Genomic DNA, 14,371 nt, shown 5'->3' with positions numbered 1-14,371 from the left:
TTTCAATCCATATTTGCTTTTTTTTTTTTTTTTTTTTTTTTTTTTTTTTTTTTCTGACTTTCTTTCTTCTCTCATCTTCTCTAAGCCATCTGTCCCAGAACTGTGGAAATCTAGCTTTGTCCCTCATGGCTTAAGCATTTTCTTTGCCTCCTCTTTCTTCTTTTCCCTCTGCCTTCCCATCTTCCTTGAGAATTTGTTGACTGACCTCACATCCGTTTAACAAATAATGATGAGTTAATGATTCACAGTGCTTGATGTTTCATATATTAAGAAAAAAACTATATCTTTCATCTTAAAAGCTATGAAGACATTTCTCTTAAATTTTAAAAGATTCAGATTTAAAAGAGAATTTTAAAGTGGTACATAATTTATACTTGATTTCTCACCCTTTTTTGTTTTCTATTTCTTTATTTTTTGTGCTTTTTCTCTAGAAGTAGTTGTCTACATCGTTTTTGATTCTGTGTGTGTGAGATAAAGAGAGATACTGTCATTAAAGCAGCTAGTACACAGTGAATACTTAGTAAATGTTGGCTGCTATGGTTATATGTAAATATTATGCTGATAAAGACAGTCTGTGCATCTTCTCCAATTCTAACCACAAAACATTATATCCATAAGGGTAAAGTCTCCTGAAATAAATCTAAGTACCTCCGAATGTCTGTGGGAAATCCAATTTAAGGTAGTAAAGCTATCTGAGTCTTAATACCTGAAGGAGGCTGTTACTTAAATGGGTAGTTTGTTGGTTCATAACATTTTACGGTACTAGGATCATAGTCTGCTAAAGTGGTAGGTATCTCCATTAAGTAAATGCCAGTAACAACTTATTCATTAGTAAATGTAAACTCCACAATTGGAATTTTAGATTTCGCTACTAATGTGTAAATTAGTCTGGAATTTGTAAATGCTGTTCATTTTAACTTCCTGAAAATATGCATAAAAATGCAGCACAGGCCGTGACATCTACTTTTTTTCAATTAAGTATTTGGGCATCTTTTCTATTGTCACCTTTTGATGTGTCCTGAAAATCTTAGCCCACAACTCCTGAAAATCTTCAGAAATTGCAATTCCATGATCATTGAATTGGTGATAAGATGGTTCATGATCCCTATAGTTACTTACAACGAAGAGCAAACAGTGCTCAGGGAAAAAGCCAGTTTAGTCAAAAATATAAAATTAATGAAATATAAACAAAAGGCCAAATTTATAGGAGGCTCACTGTATTGATGAGGTTTATTCCAGTTGAACTTTAAGGATGTGATATTCAAGGCTATACTAATCAATATAGCAGTTTAAACATTTTCTGTCTCCTAAAACTTAGTCTATAAAGACTAAACCTGAGAATAAAATTTAGATGTAAGCTACATTGGTTGGTAAGCACTTTAGGTATTTAGGCAGGGCATAAAGTAAATAAAAAATTTAAGATTAAGATTTATGAATCAAAATTAACTATAATATAGACATTGCATTATATTAAACTGTCTATTCTACTAGTATTGTAATTACCAATACCATCACTTTGGGTACAGTTTTCAGGTCTTCTGTCCATCCCTTATTCCATCATCTAACAATTATTATAGTGTCTACTCCAGTCTAGACAGTATGCTAGGCGTTGGTGAACACAGATGAACAGAACAGACACAGTGCATTGTTCTCAAGAGCTGACAGTCTAGCTGTACATTCAGATAACTAAGTGATAACAATAAATAATGGCAAGTAGTATGAAAGGAAAATTATAAGATTTTGGTAGAGAACATAGCAGAGGACTTAACATAGAACTGGGTAAAGAGGAAAAAGAGGGAAGAGAAGTCTTATGGAAGAAGGAACCTGACAGCTATTTCCTTCAGCAGTTATACAGGAGGCATAAGGTGCATTCCATCTGCTGCTTTATAATTCATATGAGTAAGATTATGGATTTTTTCAGTTGCATTACTTTTGTCCCTATATTCATTGAGGTATGATTGACAATTAAATATGATGATATATAAAGCGTGCAATGTAATGATTTGATGTATGTGTATGTTGAGAAATAATCACCACAATCGATCTAATTAACATAGCCATTACCTCACATAGTTACCATTTTTTTTTCTGTGTGTGTGGTGGGTACACTTGAAATCTCTCTTAGCAAATTTCAAGGACACAATGCATTATTATTAATTACAGTTACCATGTTGACCATTAAGTCTCCAATACCTATTCATTTTGTAAGTGATTATTTGTACTGTTTCACCAACATCTCTCCTTATACCCTACCTACCACCTCCTTGTAACCACCATTCTACTCTTTGTTACTTTGAGACTGAATTTTGTTTTTTAGATTCCACATGTAAGTAGAATCATGCAGTATTTGTCTTTCTATGTCTGGCTTGTTTCACTTAACATAATATCCTTCAGATTTATCCAGGTTGTCACAAATGGCAGCAGGATTTACCTTGTTTTGAAGGCTGAATAGTGTTGTACTATGTGTATCAATCACATTTTCTTTAACTACTCATTGGTTGATGGATGTTTAAGTCATTTTCATTTTGTGACTATTATGAATAATGCTGCAAAGAACATGGGAGGGTAAGCATCACTTGAAGATAGCGATTTTTCCTTTGGATGTGTACATAGAAGTGAGTTTGTTGGATCATCTGATAGTTCTATTTATATATTTTTTAGGAATCCCTATGCTGTTTTTAATAATGATCATACCAGTTTACTTTACTATCAGCAATAAGGGTTCTCTTTTCTGTACATCCTTGCCAATGCATGTTTTTTGTTTTGTTTTGTTTTGTTTTTTGTCTTTTTGATAGTAGCCATCCTAACAGATGTGAGATATCTCATTGTGCTTTTGATTTGGATATCCCTCATAAGTGACAAATTTGAGTACCTTTTCATATACCTGTTAGCCATTTGTGTGTCTTTGGGAAAATATTTATTCATATCTTTGTCCGTTTTTATTCAGGTTTTTTTCTTATCAAGTTTTATGAGTTCTTAAATATTTTGGATATTAACCCCTTATCAAATACATGGTTTTCTAGCCAGAGCAATTAAGGAAGAAAAATAATAAAAGTCATCCAAGTCAGAAAGGAAGAAGTAAAACTGTCTCTGTTTGTAGGGTATATTATTTTATATGTAGAAAGCCCTGAAGACTTTATCAAAAAAACTGCTAGAACTAATAAATGAATTTTGTGAAGTTATAGGATACAAAGTCAACATACAAAAATCAGATGAGTTTCTTTACACTAATAGCAAACTATCCAAAAAAGAAATCAGAAAAACAGTTCCCTAATGTCAAAAATATAACTAGAAATAAATTTAACCAAGAAACTGCAAGAGCTATACACTGAAAACTATAAAACATTGATGAACGAAATTGAAGAAGACATAATTAGATAGAAAATAGCCTATGTTCATAAATTGGAAGAATTAATATTGTCAAAATGTCCATATTACCCAGAGTGATTTACAGATTAAATTCAATCCCTACCAAAATTTCAATGGCATTTTTTAAAAGAATAGAAAAACACAAAAATAATAGGAATCACAAAAGACCTCAAATAACTAAAACAATCTTGAGCAAGCAGAACAAAGTTGGAGGCAGCACACTTTCTGATTTCAAATTATATTATAAAGATACTGTAATCAAAACAGTATGGTACTTGCATAAACACAGACACATAAGCCACATAGAACAGAATAGTGAGCCCAGAAATAAACCCATCTGTTTGATGTGTGGTCAACTATTTTTTAACAAAGATGCCAAGATTACATAATGGAGAAAGGATAGCCTCTTCAATAAATGGTATTGGAAAGTTCACACTTTATCCTGTGAGAGATGGGAACTAAGAGTGAAACCAACACTGTCTAAAGATTGAAGAGTACATTGTCAAAGGGCTAAATGAGGCAAAAGTTTCTTTAGGATAAAATATTGATGTATGATAAGATCTTAGTGACAGAGGATGAATGAAGTGGCTCAGCACCCATGATCTCTTATAAATGTGACAAATGGCCTGGGTAAAGAATTGACCCAGGAAGCAGACAGGAAATGATTGTCCAACCCAGATGATTGATAATAGAGGCCTGGATTCAATTAGTTTTAAGAGAGGACCCATTGAAGAATTGTTATTGAACATTGTTTTCTTACTTAAGAAATAAACTAGAATGACATAGTTTTGCTATCTAGAGTTACAGCGAGTCTGGCCTGTAAATGTACTCTCTAAATCGTAAGAATTAATTGTGATAATTAAGTCACTGGAAAAATGGCAAAAATAAGGGTAGAATTTGGTGGATTTTGAGTGTAAACACTTGCTACCAAATCATACCTGTCCTGAATCTATTTAAATATCAACTAATGGGGTGACTCACAAAATAGGTAATTTAGTAATATATGCTAATATTTGAACATTTGCCATGTAAGAGCACAATGAGCACTCGATGCATGTTAGCTATGGTTATGTATATAGGAGCCACTTTTACTGAGATTATTTTGTTAAGGTCTTGCATAACCATAGGAGACAGCTGCTGTCCTACTTTACAGAGGAGAACTCAGGGATAAGAGAATTTAATAACAGGATCTTCTCCTGATGAAGAAGAAGACTACCAAATTCCACACCAGAGCCAAGAAATTCTAACTTCTACGAATCACAAACATGATGGCAATTTCAAAAGTTTTGCCTTACACAGTTTTCCATAACTGAATGTTAAGAATACCTTCAGGTTAATGGTGTTAAAACTGAAAGGCTGTGAGTTTCAAAATATATAAAGTATTCACATGATGTGTTGAAATGCAGTGAACTTCAAAAGTCTTTCCAAAACCCCAAATATAGTTTTCCAGTGTGGAAACGTTCTATGTTTTGATTTTGCTCTTAAAAAGCAGAAATTGTATTGATACTAATCATACAAACTGATATTTGACTTCACCTTTTACGTTGAGCTCCAGTACTGCTGTGGCTCTTCTAATAATAGAATCTTTAAGTGTTTCTTTAGGATAAAATATTGATGTATGATAAGATCTTAGTGAGAGAGAATGAATGAAGTGGCTCAGCACCCATGATCTCTTATAAATGTGACAAATGGCCTGGGTAAAGAATTGACCCATTTATCTAACTGTAAACTCCTGCCAATTCATTATTCTATATGCTATGTCTGGGAATTTGAAGATATTATAGTAGCTATTTATGAGCAAGTCCCTTTCCTTGGAGTTCTCACTGAATGTCTTTCACAAGTTCAGTGAAAGAGACTTAGAAAGCTGATTCTATCAACTCAGCAAGAGAGGTTCTATCTCAATGATAGACTCACACATTAACCAACTTCATGAGATTGATGTCTAAATTAGAAATACCAATTTTTAAATTTAGCATAAGAAATAGTATCACATACATAGGAACAGCTAAATCTTCTCTCCCCCTAAGAAGATCTATGCAACAAGAAGGAACATAATGAAAAGGATAATTAATGCATTTAAACTCAGAAAAAGGAGCGTTAGCTAAAAAGGATTCTTTAATGGCAGCAGGCTAAGTCAGCCCAACAGGTATCATTTTGTCAGGGGTACTAGAGACAGTGAAAGTCCTCCCCACAAAGTCTTGTTAAGTACCTTGAGGGTAAGGACCCTGTTTTGTGTCTATCATATCTCTAATCCCTGGAACAAACCAACCACTCACTAAACATGAGGAAAGTCCATTGGCTAAGACTCTTATTCAGTGCTTGAATGAACTCTTCGTACATTTTTATGGCTCTCATTTCTTCTATGTATCCATGAATTACCTATTTTTTTTTTTTTTTTTTTTGTTTGGAGACAAAGTCTTACTCTATCACTCAGGCTGGATGGAGTGCAGTGGTGTGATCTTGGCTCACTGCAACCTCTACCTCTTGGGTTCAAGTGATTCTCCTGCCTCAGCCTCCTGAGTAGCTGGGATTACAAGCATGTGCCTCCTCGCTAGGCTCATTTTTGTATTTTTAGTAGAAATGGGGTTTCACTATGTTGGCCGGGCTGGTCTCGAACTCCTGACCTCAGCTGATCTGCCTGCCTTGGTCTCCAAAAGTGCTGGAATTACAGGCATGAACCACTGCATCTGGCCTCATGGATGACCTCTTGAATGCCACATTCTTTCATTAGATGTGCCAGCATAGTTAAGTTGGAGTAGCCAATCTGTCTCTTTATGCTTTTATATTTCTGTTTTTGTCCATTTCTTCCTGCTTTTTGGCGGGGAGAAGCAGGGCACACCAATAAAGCCCCTAAGTGTATTTTACATGAAATATATTTCTTTGATCTATTATATCAGCACTCCATCCTAAGATACGATACATTGCAGCTCAGCCAGATTGGCCCAGTCTGTTTCTTCTAACAATTTCTGCTAATTACGAGAGATGAGGCTCAGGATGTTAAAACTGTGTTGAAGTTGATCAAAATGGAAGCCTTGGGGAAAATCCCTTACATTAAACCCTACAATCCACTGAAGATACAGGAATGTTTTTCTTCAATTCATTCCAGCAGATATTTAATGAGCACTTGATCTGTTAAGTGCAGGGTTAAAGGCAAATGAGACAAGTTTTGCCTGCCTTTACTTGGAATAACATTCTATTTTTGGACTCATGTTTTAATTTTTTACTAGCCTTATCTATTTACATTTAGTTTTTATTAACTTAGTACTTATGAATCCTACAAAGGACTTCCTCATTGCTTAAAAAGAAGTAAGGAGAGATGTAGGTAACCAGATAATACATCTTGAAACACAAATTGTATTTTAGGAAGTGAAGCCCCAGCAGAAATTTCCCCTAGTGAGTGAAGAGGTGATACAGTGAATCATCTCCTGGAATCACAATCTTTGCCTTACGAGGCAGCTAGGTATCAGAAAATGGGAATCTTTTGCCCAATTCCTCTATTATCTATCTGTGTGATTTTGACCGTATCACGTCTTTTCAGTTTTCAGTTGTCTCATGCAAGTAATGAAAAGGTTGGACTTGATGACATATTATTTCCTTTTACGTCAGAATATGCCACAGCTCACCATTTGAGAGATTTAAAATTATATAAAGTTATTTTCTCTGCAATCCATTGCGGAAAGGATATCAGGAATTACTAGCAATGTTCATTATTTGTGAAATAATATTTATGAAGCAACTATTATGTGCTAGGCACTGTGCTAGTTGTGGATTTGCTCAACTATGTTTCTCTCACATAACTAATAAACCCCTTCTAAAGATTAAATCATTCTAAATGTATAATGCTGAATTATTTGTCTTTAATAGCCTTTGATGTGTATGTGTGTGTGTGCACAATTATTGGGTTTTAGGGTTGGATTTTGAGGCTTGGCCTTTAGTATCAACCAGCACTCCTCATTCAAGAAGTTTACCATTAGCTTGGAATTCCTGCACCCAACAGTTGTCTCTTGTACCACTGAGCACTGATATGATTGTAAAAATAAAGATGAGTGATGCTATGCATTTTTTAAGCACAGCTCTTATTTATTTCTGCCTATTATGGAGTGCCTATCATGTAGTCTAGCCTCCTTTTATTGATCAATAAATTTTATTTCCAAATAAAAATGTGATATTTCAAGAGCTTACTTACATAAGCTATAATGCAATGAGAAATTATGGACCAGAAAGACCGTTAAAAGAATTGATCAGTGTTTTTCACTGAAAAGAAACAGAATACATGGAGCCATCTATTCAGCTATATCAGTATTTGCTTCGTGCTCTTTAATTAATTTCTTTTAAAAAGATATGTTTGCAATACATTTCATTACTAATCACATTAAATTAATTATCAAATGTATGAGTTCCTCCTGAAAGTAATGACTTAGCTTGAGAATCCCTCATTGTGTACCGTGTATATATTTGAATTTCCAAAACCGAAGATGACTTCAGCTTGGACACTGTGTCTGGCCAATAGAGATATTCTCAAAATGCTTGGGTCACTGTTTTGTCCCTGAGCCAACCTTCCTGGTCCAGATTCCTTCCATAGAAATGTCTCTTCAAAGTCAGTCAGATAATTTTGCCCTTGGCCATGGAAAAGTAGCATTGGATTTACTCTGTTTTGAAGAGCCAAAGCAGAGTGAGTGTCATTTCCCATCAGGCATTATTTACGAAATGAACTCTCAGATGAAAGATTGGCATCGTGTTACTGCCCTAATCATCTGCCATTAGTTTACGTCTAACTCAACTGTTTTGGGCTTTCATAGAATAAATAAATACTGTTTCTGTCCTTTGCCTAAATATTGCCTCATAATATTTCTGAAAAACAAATTAAAAAAATAAAACCTTCTCTGGACAAGATACTGAAGTAAGTCATTGGTATTTTGTCATCCATAATTCACCTGATACTTTAATCTACCCACCACCTTTTCTCAATTTCCTAATAACCCTACTCAGCTGCTCTGGTAAGATGGAGGTGACCCCTTCGTTTTGCCTCCAGGGTTGTTATGGAGCCAAATAGGACCAACTTGAGGGCACCATTCTCCTGGTCACAGAGATTTGTTCTGGGATGGATGAGCATGTGACTCAATCTGGAAAAGATCTATTTTCCCAGGGAAAGTGAGCATGTGACTACCAGTGGGTGTCTTACCACCCAAAGGAGAGAGTAAAACTGTGGGTGAAGCCAAGAGAAGCATAGAGAAGAAGAGGGAGATAGAGTCTTGATTACATTTCACCTGTTACTCCCAGTCCTGCCTTCACATCCACTTCTTGGCTTTACAGTTTTATGATTGAGTACATCTCTACCCCCATCCTCTTTTTTCCTTAGGCTAATTTGAATGAGTTCCATCTGCTGTAACCAAAAGGGTCCTGATGATCGCCTCTTTTCAGGCTTTTGCTGTAACTGCTCTGTGCCTCTTTCTGTATGACCTTACTGTGTTACCTCAAACTACCCCACCCTCCACCCCAAGTCAGTGGCACAACAGACCACACTCCCTATATTCACAGCCTCGCTAGTATTTCAGGTCTTACAGATTTTGCCTGATGACTGACTTGCTAATATCGCACAAGTCTTTTGGATAAATATACAAATGGCTTATTAGTTTTTGAGATTGTTTACATCTTATGAGACAAGTTGGTTTCCTAGTACAATATTTTAATAGGTCAGAAAGAATAAATGAAATCTAAAAAGTCAAGATATAGAAAGTTGGGTTACATGAATGTTCCTGTACTTGGATTTTTTTTAAAACCTGCATTTACTTACTTAAAAATATCTATTGTGTACTTCCTACAAGCTAGGTATGGTGTAAGGAATGGGATACAACCTGGGGAAAGCAGGCCAGGTCTCTGCCCTCATGCAGAATATTGTCTCTCAGGAAAGATTTACATGAATCAGATAAAAATACAAAGATGTATCTACAACTAAAATAAGTGCTAGTCTCTAGCCTTATATAACAGGGGACTGTTGGGTCTGAGGGTTCAGGGAGAAATAAATTCTAGAGGAAGTGATAATGGAGGTTAAATTTAAAAGCTGAGTAAGAGTTAACTGCATGAACACAGAGTGAGGGCAATTTCTAGGAAACAGTAATATCTGTCCAGAAGGTGAGAACAGCTTTTCTTCAATCTCCTAAAGTGGAAAGATACATGATTTATTTGAAGACTTAAAAGAATGAGGGAGTGGCAGCAGATGAGGCTATAGAAGTGTGTGAGGGACCAGTTGAGGGTTGCTGCTGTTCCCTTTCAAGCAGTGGTCAGCCATTTAAAGATTTGAGGTCAAAGAATGCCACAATCAGGTTTATGTTTTAAAAGATCCTGTAACTTAGTAATTCTTAAGTCTGGCTCACATTGGAATCATCTGAGGGGATTAAAAAATACTGCTGCCTGGTGGCCATCTGATTCTAATAAAATAAAAACCTCTGGGGTGGGACCCTGGCTCTAGTCATCTTAAAAGCTACCCCAGGTGATTCTAACATAAATCTAGGCTTGAAAATCATCGACGTAAATAGTGTGGGAGATGAGGTTAGAACTAGCACCTGTCATAGAGTGGTCCACACTGACATGACTCAGTGTAACTCCAGGTTATTGCCTCCAAACCTAACATGTTCATGCATTGCATCAATAGAAGTATAGCTTCTGAATGAGAGAGGGAGTTGTTCCTGCTCTCTTTGCATTAGACCCAGTGTACCTGCAAAGTTTGTTCACTTCTCAGCACCACACTCAAGGAGGAAATTAAGGAAACTGAAATATTCCCAGAAAAAAAGCCATCCAGGTGAAAAAGGGAATCTAAACCACAATGGAGAGAAATGGTTCAGTAGCTCCAAATATGTTTAATCTACAGTCAAAATATCCTTTGAAAAGGATAATGTAGGAATCTCAGTTTTCAAGTAAGTCAAAAGATGTTATTTATTCAATGGGCAAAAATGAGGGTCTACTATATACCCATCCTAGACATTGGAAAAATGGCAGAAAAATGAAGTAGACAAAAATCCTTGCCCTCATGGAGCTTATGTTCAAGTGAAGATTGAAGTTTTCTGGTTCATATGATCTTCAATAGCATAATTTTTAGCTGACTTCTGTGATTAGCAACTATAGAATATGTTATAGGGAAACATATTTTAGTTGTAATTTTAGAACATTAAAAGTGGAAATCTGTGAGAAGCAAAGAGGTCACCATGTATGGAAGGATTCTAGCAGGAACAGCCATTGCAGGAGGGATTCACGAATCTAATGGTAAGAATAAAAAGTGTAATAGGAAGCAGACTGATAAGGAGTCCTTTGCAAAACTGAGAACCAAGTAGTCCTATCGTATTAAATACTAGCAGTGCTTACATAGTTTGAGCATTTACTGTGTGCCATGCATTTTGCTAAGTGCTTATCACACAGTATCTCACGTAATACTCATAACACTCATATAGGTGGAAAGAATAAAACTGTCAAATTATAATTTTTAAAAAGTTAAAAACATGACATATAAATATGAAATGAATATGTCAGATATTTTACTTGACTCCTTAATTAGTCGGGGAATTGGCGTGATGGTAAGACTGGTTCCAAGAACATTTGAAGAGCTCAGTATTTACAGGTTTGTTAACAAAGGGATGCTAGCAGAGATTGCTATGTTAGAAACAAGACTGGTAATGTCCTGGAGGGCAATAAATCATCACATTTGAGGTTGTTTTCTCTACTGGAAAGAAATTATTTGCATCTTTATCAGATAAAAGTCTCCAAGTTAACATGTACCTGTAATAAATCTGGAAACGTTTTTCAATAGCAAACTAAGTTCAACAAATGACATTCCCTTTAAATACTTCTTGAGAGGGCCTGTTAAACAATTCCCACGTATGATATTGAAAAAAAAAAAAAAAAACGACTACGTTTTGGCTTTATTTTTCAAGTTTTACATAACGTTTCTTAACCTTAGAAGAATTAATACATTTTCAGGATTTTCTAGCTAGCAGTAATAAAGCTGGGTTTCAGACTGAGAGCTTTCCAGATGCCCACACTGAAATGAGCCACGTAACAAGTCTTTGGGGAGACATGAGGGCAGGGTCTTATGAATCATATCAGCATTGTTTGATTAGGGCTAAGCATCAGCTTGAGTTTTTCTTTTTTTTAATTGATTACCAGAACATTCCAAATTAACTTCTTCAACTATTTAAAACTTATTTTCCCCCCCAAAGAAGCAGGGCATAAAACGTGAATAATAAATAATAAGCGGTTCATTAGCCATTTGCTACCACTGGCTCTGAGACAAAGGCTGTGGAACCCCATGTAGAAATCTGATTCTTTAGAATTTGTAGCAGTTATTTTCTCCGAAAGCTTTCTTCCTCAATTTGTGAGATTTTATTTTGCTGGTGTTGTTAATTTAGGACTTTGCCGTTTCCAAACATGGACATTGTTAATAGTCTTCTATTTATAGAATGATAATTTTGAGCTCTTAAGGTATAAAGAGAAAGGCCAGTTCTCTAGAATGACACTTTGTTCAGCCTCGTGTAACTGACTGCAGATTTGATCTTGCTGTTTTTCTTTTCTGTGAGTTAATCTCAAGGAAAGACTTCAGTGTTATGTTTAGGGAATAAATGGAAATTAGCGGTGTGGCTGGCTTAATGTTCCAATAAGGCTTCAGGACGGTTCTCCAAGTTTAAGGTGATAGGCCCCTATTACATAAAGTTAAAGTAGCAGAAAACTAGCCACTCAAATACTTTACTCTAGAACTCACACTAGATGGGAGAGTACAATTTTGCTTTTAGGTTAGAGAAAAGGTTTGGCTTTTGCTCCATTAAAAAAATAAATAAACCGAAATGTATTTATAGGCAGTCATAAACACTTTACACAGATTATCTCACTGAATCCTTAACAATTCTTTCAGTAAATTCTATTATTGTTCCCATTTCACAGGTGAGGAAACAGATCGAGAGAGGTTAAGCAAGCTGACCAGGATTTGTAGCCAGTAAGATGCAGAGCTATGATTAGACCAAGGCTATCTGGTTAGAAGGCTAGATGATATCACCTTCCCAAATTATGCTGCAGTAGAGAAAGCACACAGAAAAAGAGAGCACCAATCCTATTTCTAGCTTCAGCTCTGGTATTAACTGTCTTTAAAACCCTGGACAAGTCATCTCATTTGTCTGGGCCTCTACTTCCCTCTGTAAAATGAAGGGTATAAACAATTTGGATTGGATGATCTCTGGGGTGTCTTCCAACTCCAAAGATCTGATTCTGTAATTGCATCTTGGCCTTAGATGTACACACACACCTCCCCACACTGCCCCCCACCCCACTGCTTCCCGAGGTGAAAATCTAATCCTGCTGAAAGCACCCACTGTAATTTGATGCTAAACTCAAGACACCTGAATCCTATGACTTACAACATCCCCTCAAGAACATGCAACACTTAAACTCTGGCAAGCCAGTTCTTTAGAATAAGTTGCCAATGGGATGTAATTTTTGGAAGTAAAATGTTAACAGCAAAGTAGATAAAAGAAACAGTTCAAAACAAATGTTCCTCTCTCTTTATATCACCTCTTTTCTATAATGTTACCTTGACAACTTAGCTCTGGCTCTTTAGATATGGGGGTTTTTCAGTGTGGGAGAAGAGGGGTGTCCTCCTCCTGTTTTGAGGTTGCATGGAAAGGGAAAATGTCAAAGGCAGAGCACCAAATCCAGCAGAAGGTACACAGGGCATCTTGAGGGAGTGTCGTCCAGAAATACTCACAGGTGCACCGAATTAGGATGCATTCTGATTCAAAGTACATTCTTTTCTTTTCTATTTTCCATAACCATAACACACATTGCAACAGCCTATAAAATGTTACATTTTTGGACCAGCACTTTTACAGAGCAGAGAGCAAAAGTGCCTAAAAAATAATTGCATTATTTTTAGTTGCTGTAGCAAAAGATATACACATCAGGTTGAGGGGACAGCTCCGAAGAACTGTACCAGTGTGGAAATGCTAAAAATATTGCTCCCCCTCCAGCCATTGAAATTTTGAGCAAAGACTTAGGAAGCGGCAGGTAGGGAGATCAAATTAGAATTTACATCTCTCAGCTGTAATAAGCTTGTTATCAGGACTGGCAAGAGCTCAGAGGGCTGACAGGGGTCAGCTGGGGACTCAAGGGTAAGGAGCAAGTGAAAAAGGAGCAGTGTTGAGCAGAAGAAAGAGAGGACTTATCTCCAGTATCTAGCACTATAGAGCAGAGGCTGTGTGGAGAATGGCTGAAAAATCAGAATTAGTTGTAGAAGCAGTTTTCTTTCTGGTTGTGAGTATGAGCCCGGCAGACACCATGAGCGCTGTTGCAGGGGAGTGAGCCTGTGCTTGACACATGTGTTTCCCATTGATAACTGGAGACAGCCCAGTAGCTGTGAGTCGGTCTGACAAAGTCATATTGAAGTACAGAATACGGTTTCAAAGCAGTCAGAAAAAGAACGGGAATGCTGTTCAGGAAATTCTTCAGGCATGGGCAGGGACTTGGCTGCAGTTCTGCAGTTGGAAAATCTGACTGGGGCAGCTTCTGAGCAAAGGCTGGGCCTGCTCACACTCAGCGGGCCGAGTGGCCACCTCCTTCAGAGCTGCTCAGCACGCCCTGGGATCACGGGCGGTTTTCATCGGCCGGTTTGTGAAACGGACAAGAGAGGTAGGGTACTGTTCAGTTCTTGCGTTTGCACGCGTCTGTTCACTTTCTAAGCTGTCTGCCTGCTATGTTTGCAGGCACTCCGAGTTTTTAGTGTGTGCATGTGTGTGTGTGAATTAGCAAGTTAGAACTCGGGCATGTAAACAATTGGTGTGGGGCTCCCATCTGTGCGTTTCCCCCTTTAAGGTCTGATTTTCAGCTGGGCAGAGAGACTTTTTTTGAAAGTTAGGATTTAGCTGGCAACATTATTGTGTAAAGAGAAGTATGTGAATTCCTTATGTTGTCACCCCGCTCCAACCGTCTGTAACTTTTCCTTTCTGCGTGGAAGGGCCGTTCAATG

General features: G+C 36.8%; 1 protein-coding gene across 3 annotated transcripts in view; it reads left to right on the top strand.

The window, feature by feature from the left end:
• SGCD (sarcoglycan delta) overlaps nt 1-14,371 on the top strand; it is a 1,049,480-nt gene that overhangs the window by 595,922 nt on the left and 439,187 nt on the right. The window contains exon 1 of one of the 3 annotated variants that reach the window (XM_023218788.1): nt 13,548-14,034. The exons of 1 other annotated variant lie outside the window; for it this stretch is intronic. The gene's annotated coding sequence lies outside the window, so the exon portion shown is untranslated. Of the gene's footprint in view, nt 1-13,547; nt 14,035-14,371 lie in introns of those variants that run through there. One more of the 3 variants, XM_023218786.2, reaches the window with a different exon arrangement.

This window comes from Piliocolobus tephrosceles, chromosome 4, assembly GCF_002776525.5.
Source record: "Piliocolobus tephrosceles isolate RC106 chromosome 4, ASM277652v3, whole genome shotgun sequence".
In the NCBI taxonomy this organism is placed as follows: domain Eukaryota; kingdom Metazoa; phylum Chordata; class Mammalia; order Primates; family Cercopithecidae; genus Piliocolobus; species Piliocolobus tephrosceles.
This window is presented reverse-complemented; position numbering and strand designations above follow the sequence as displayed.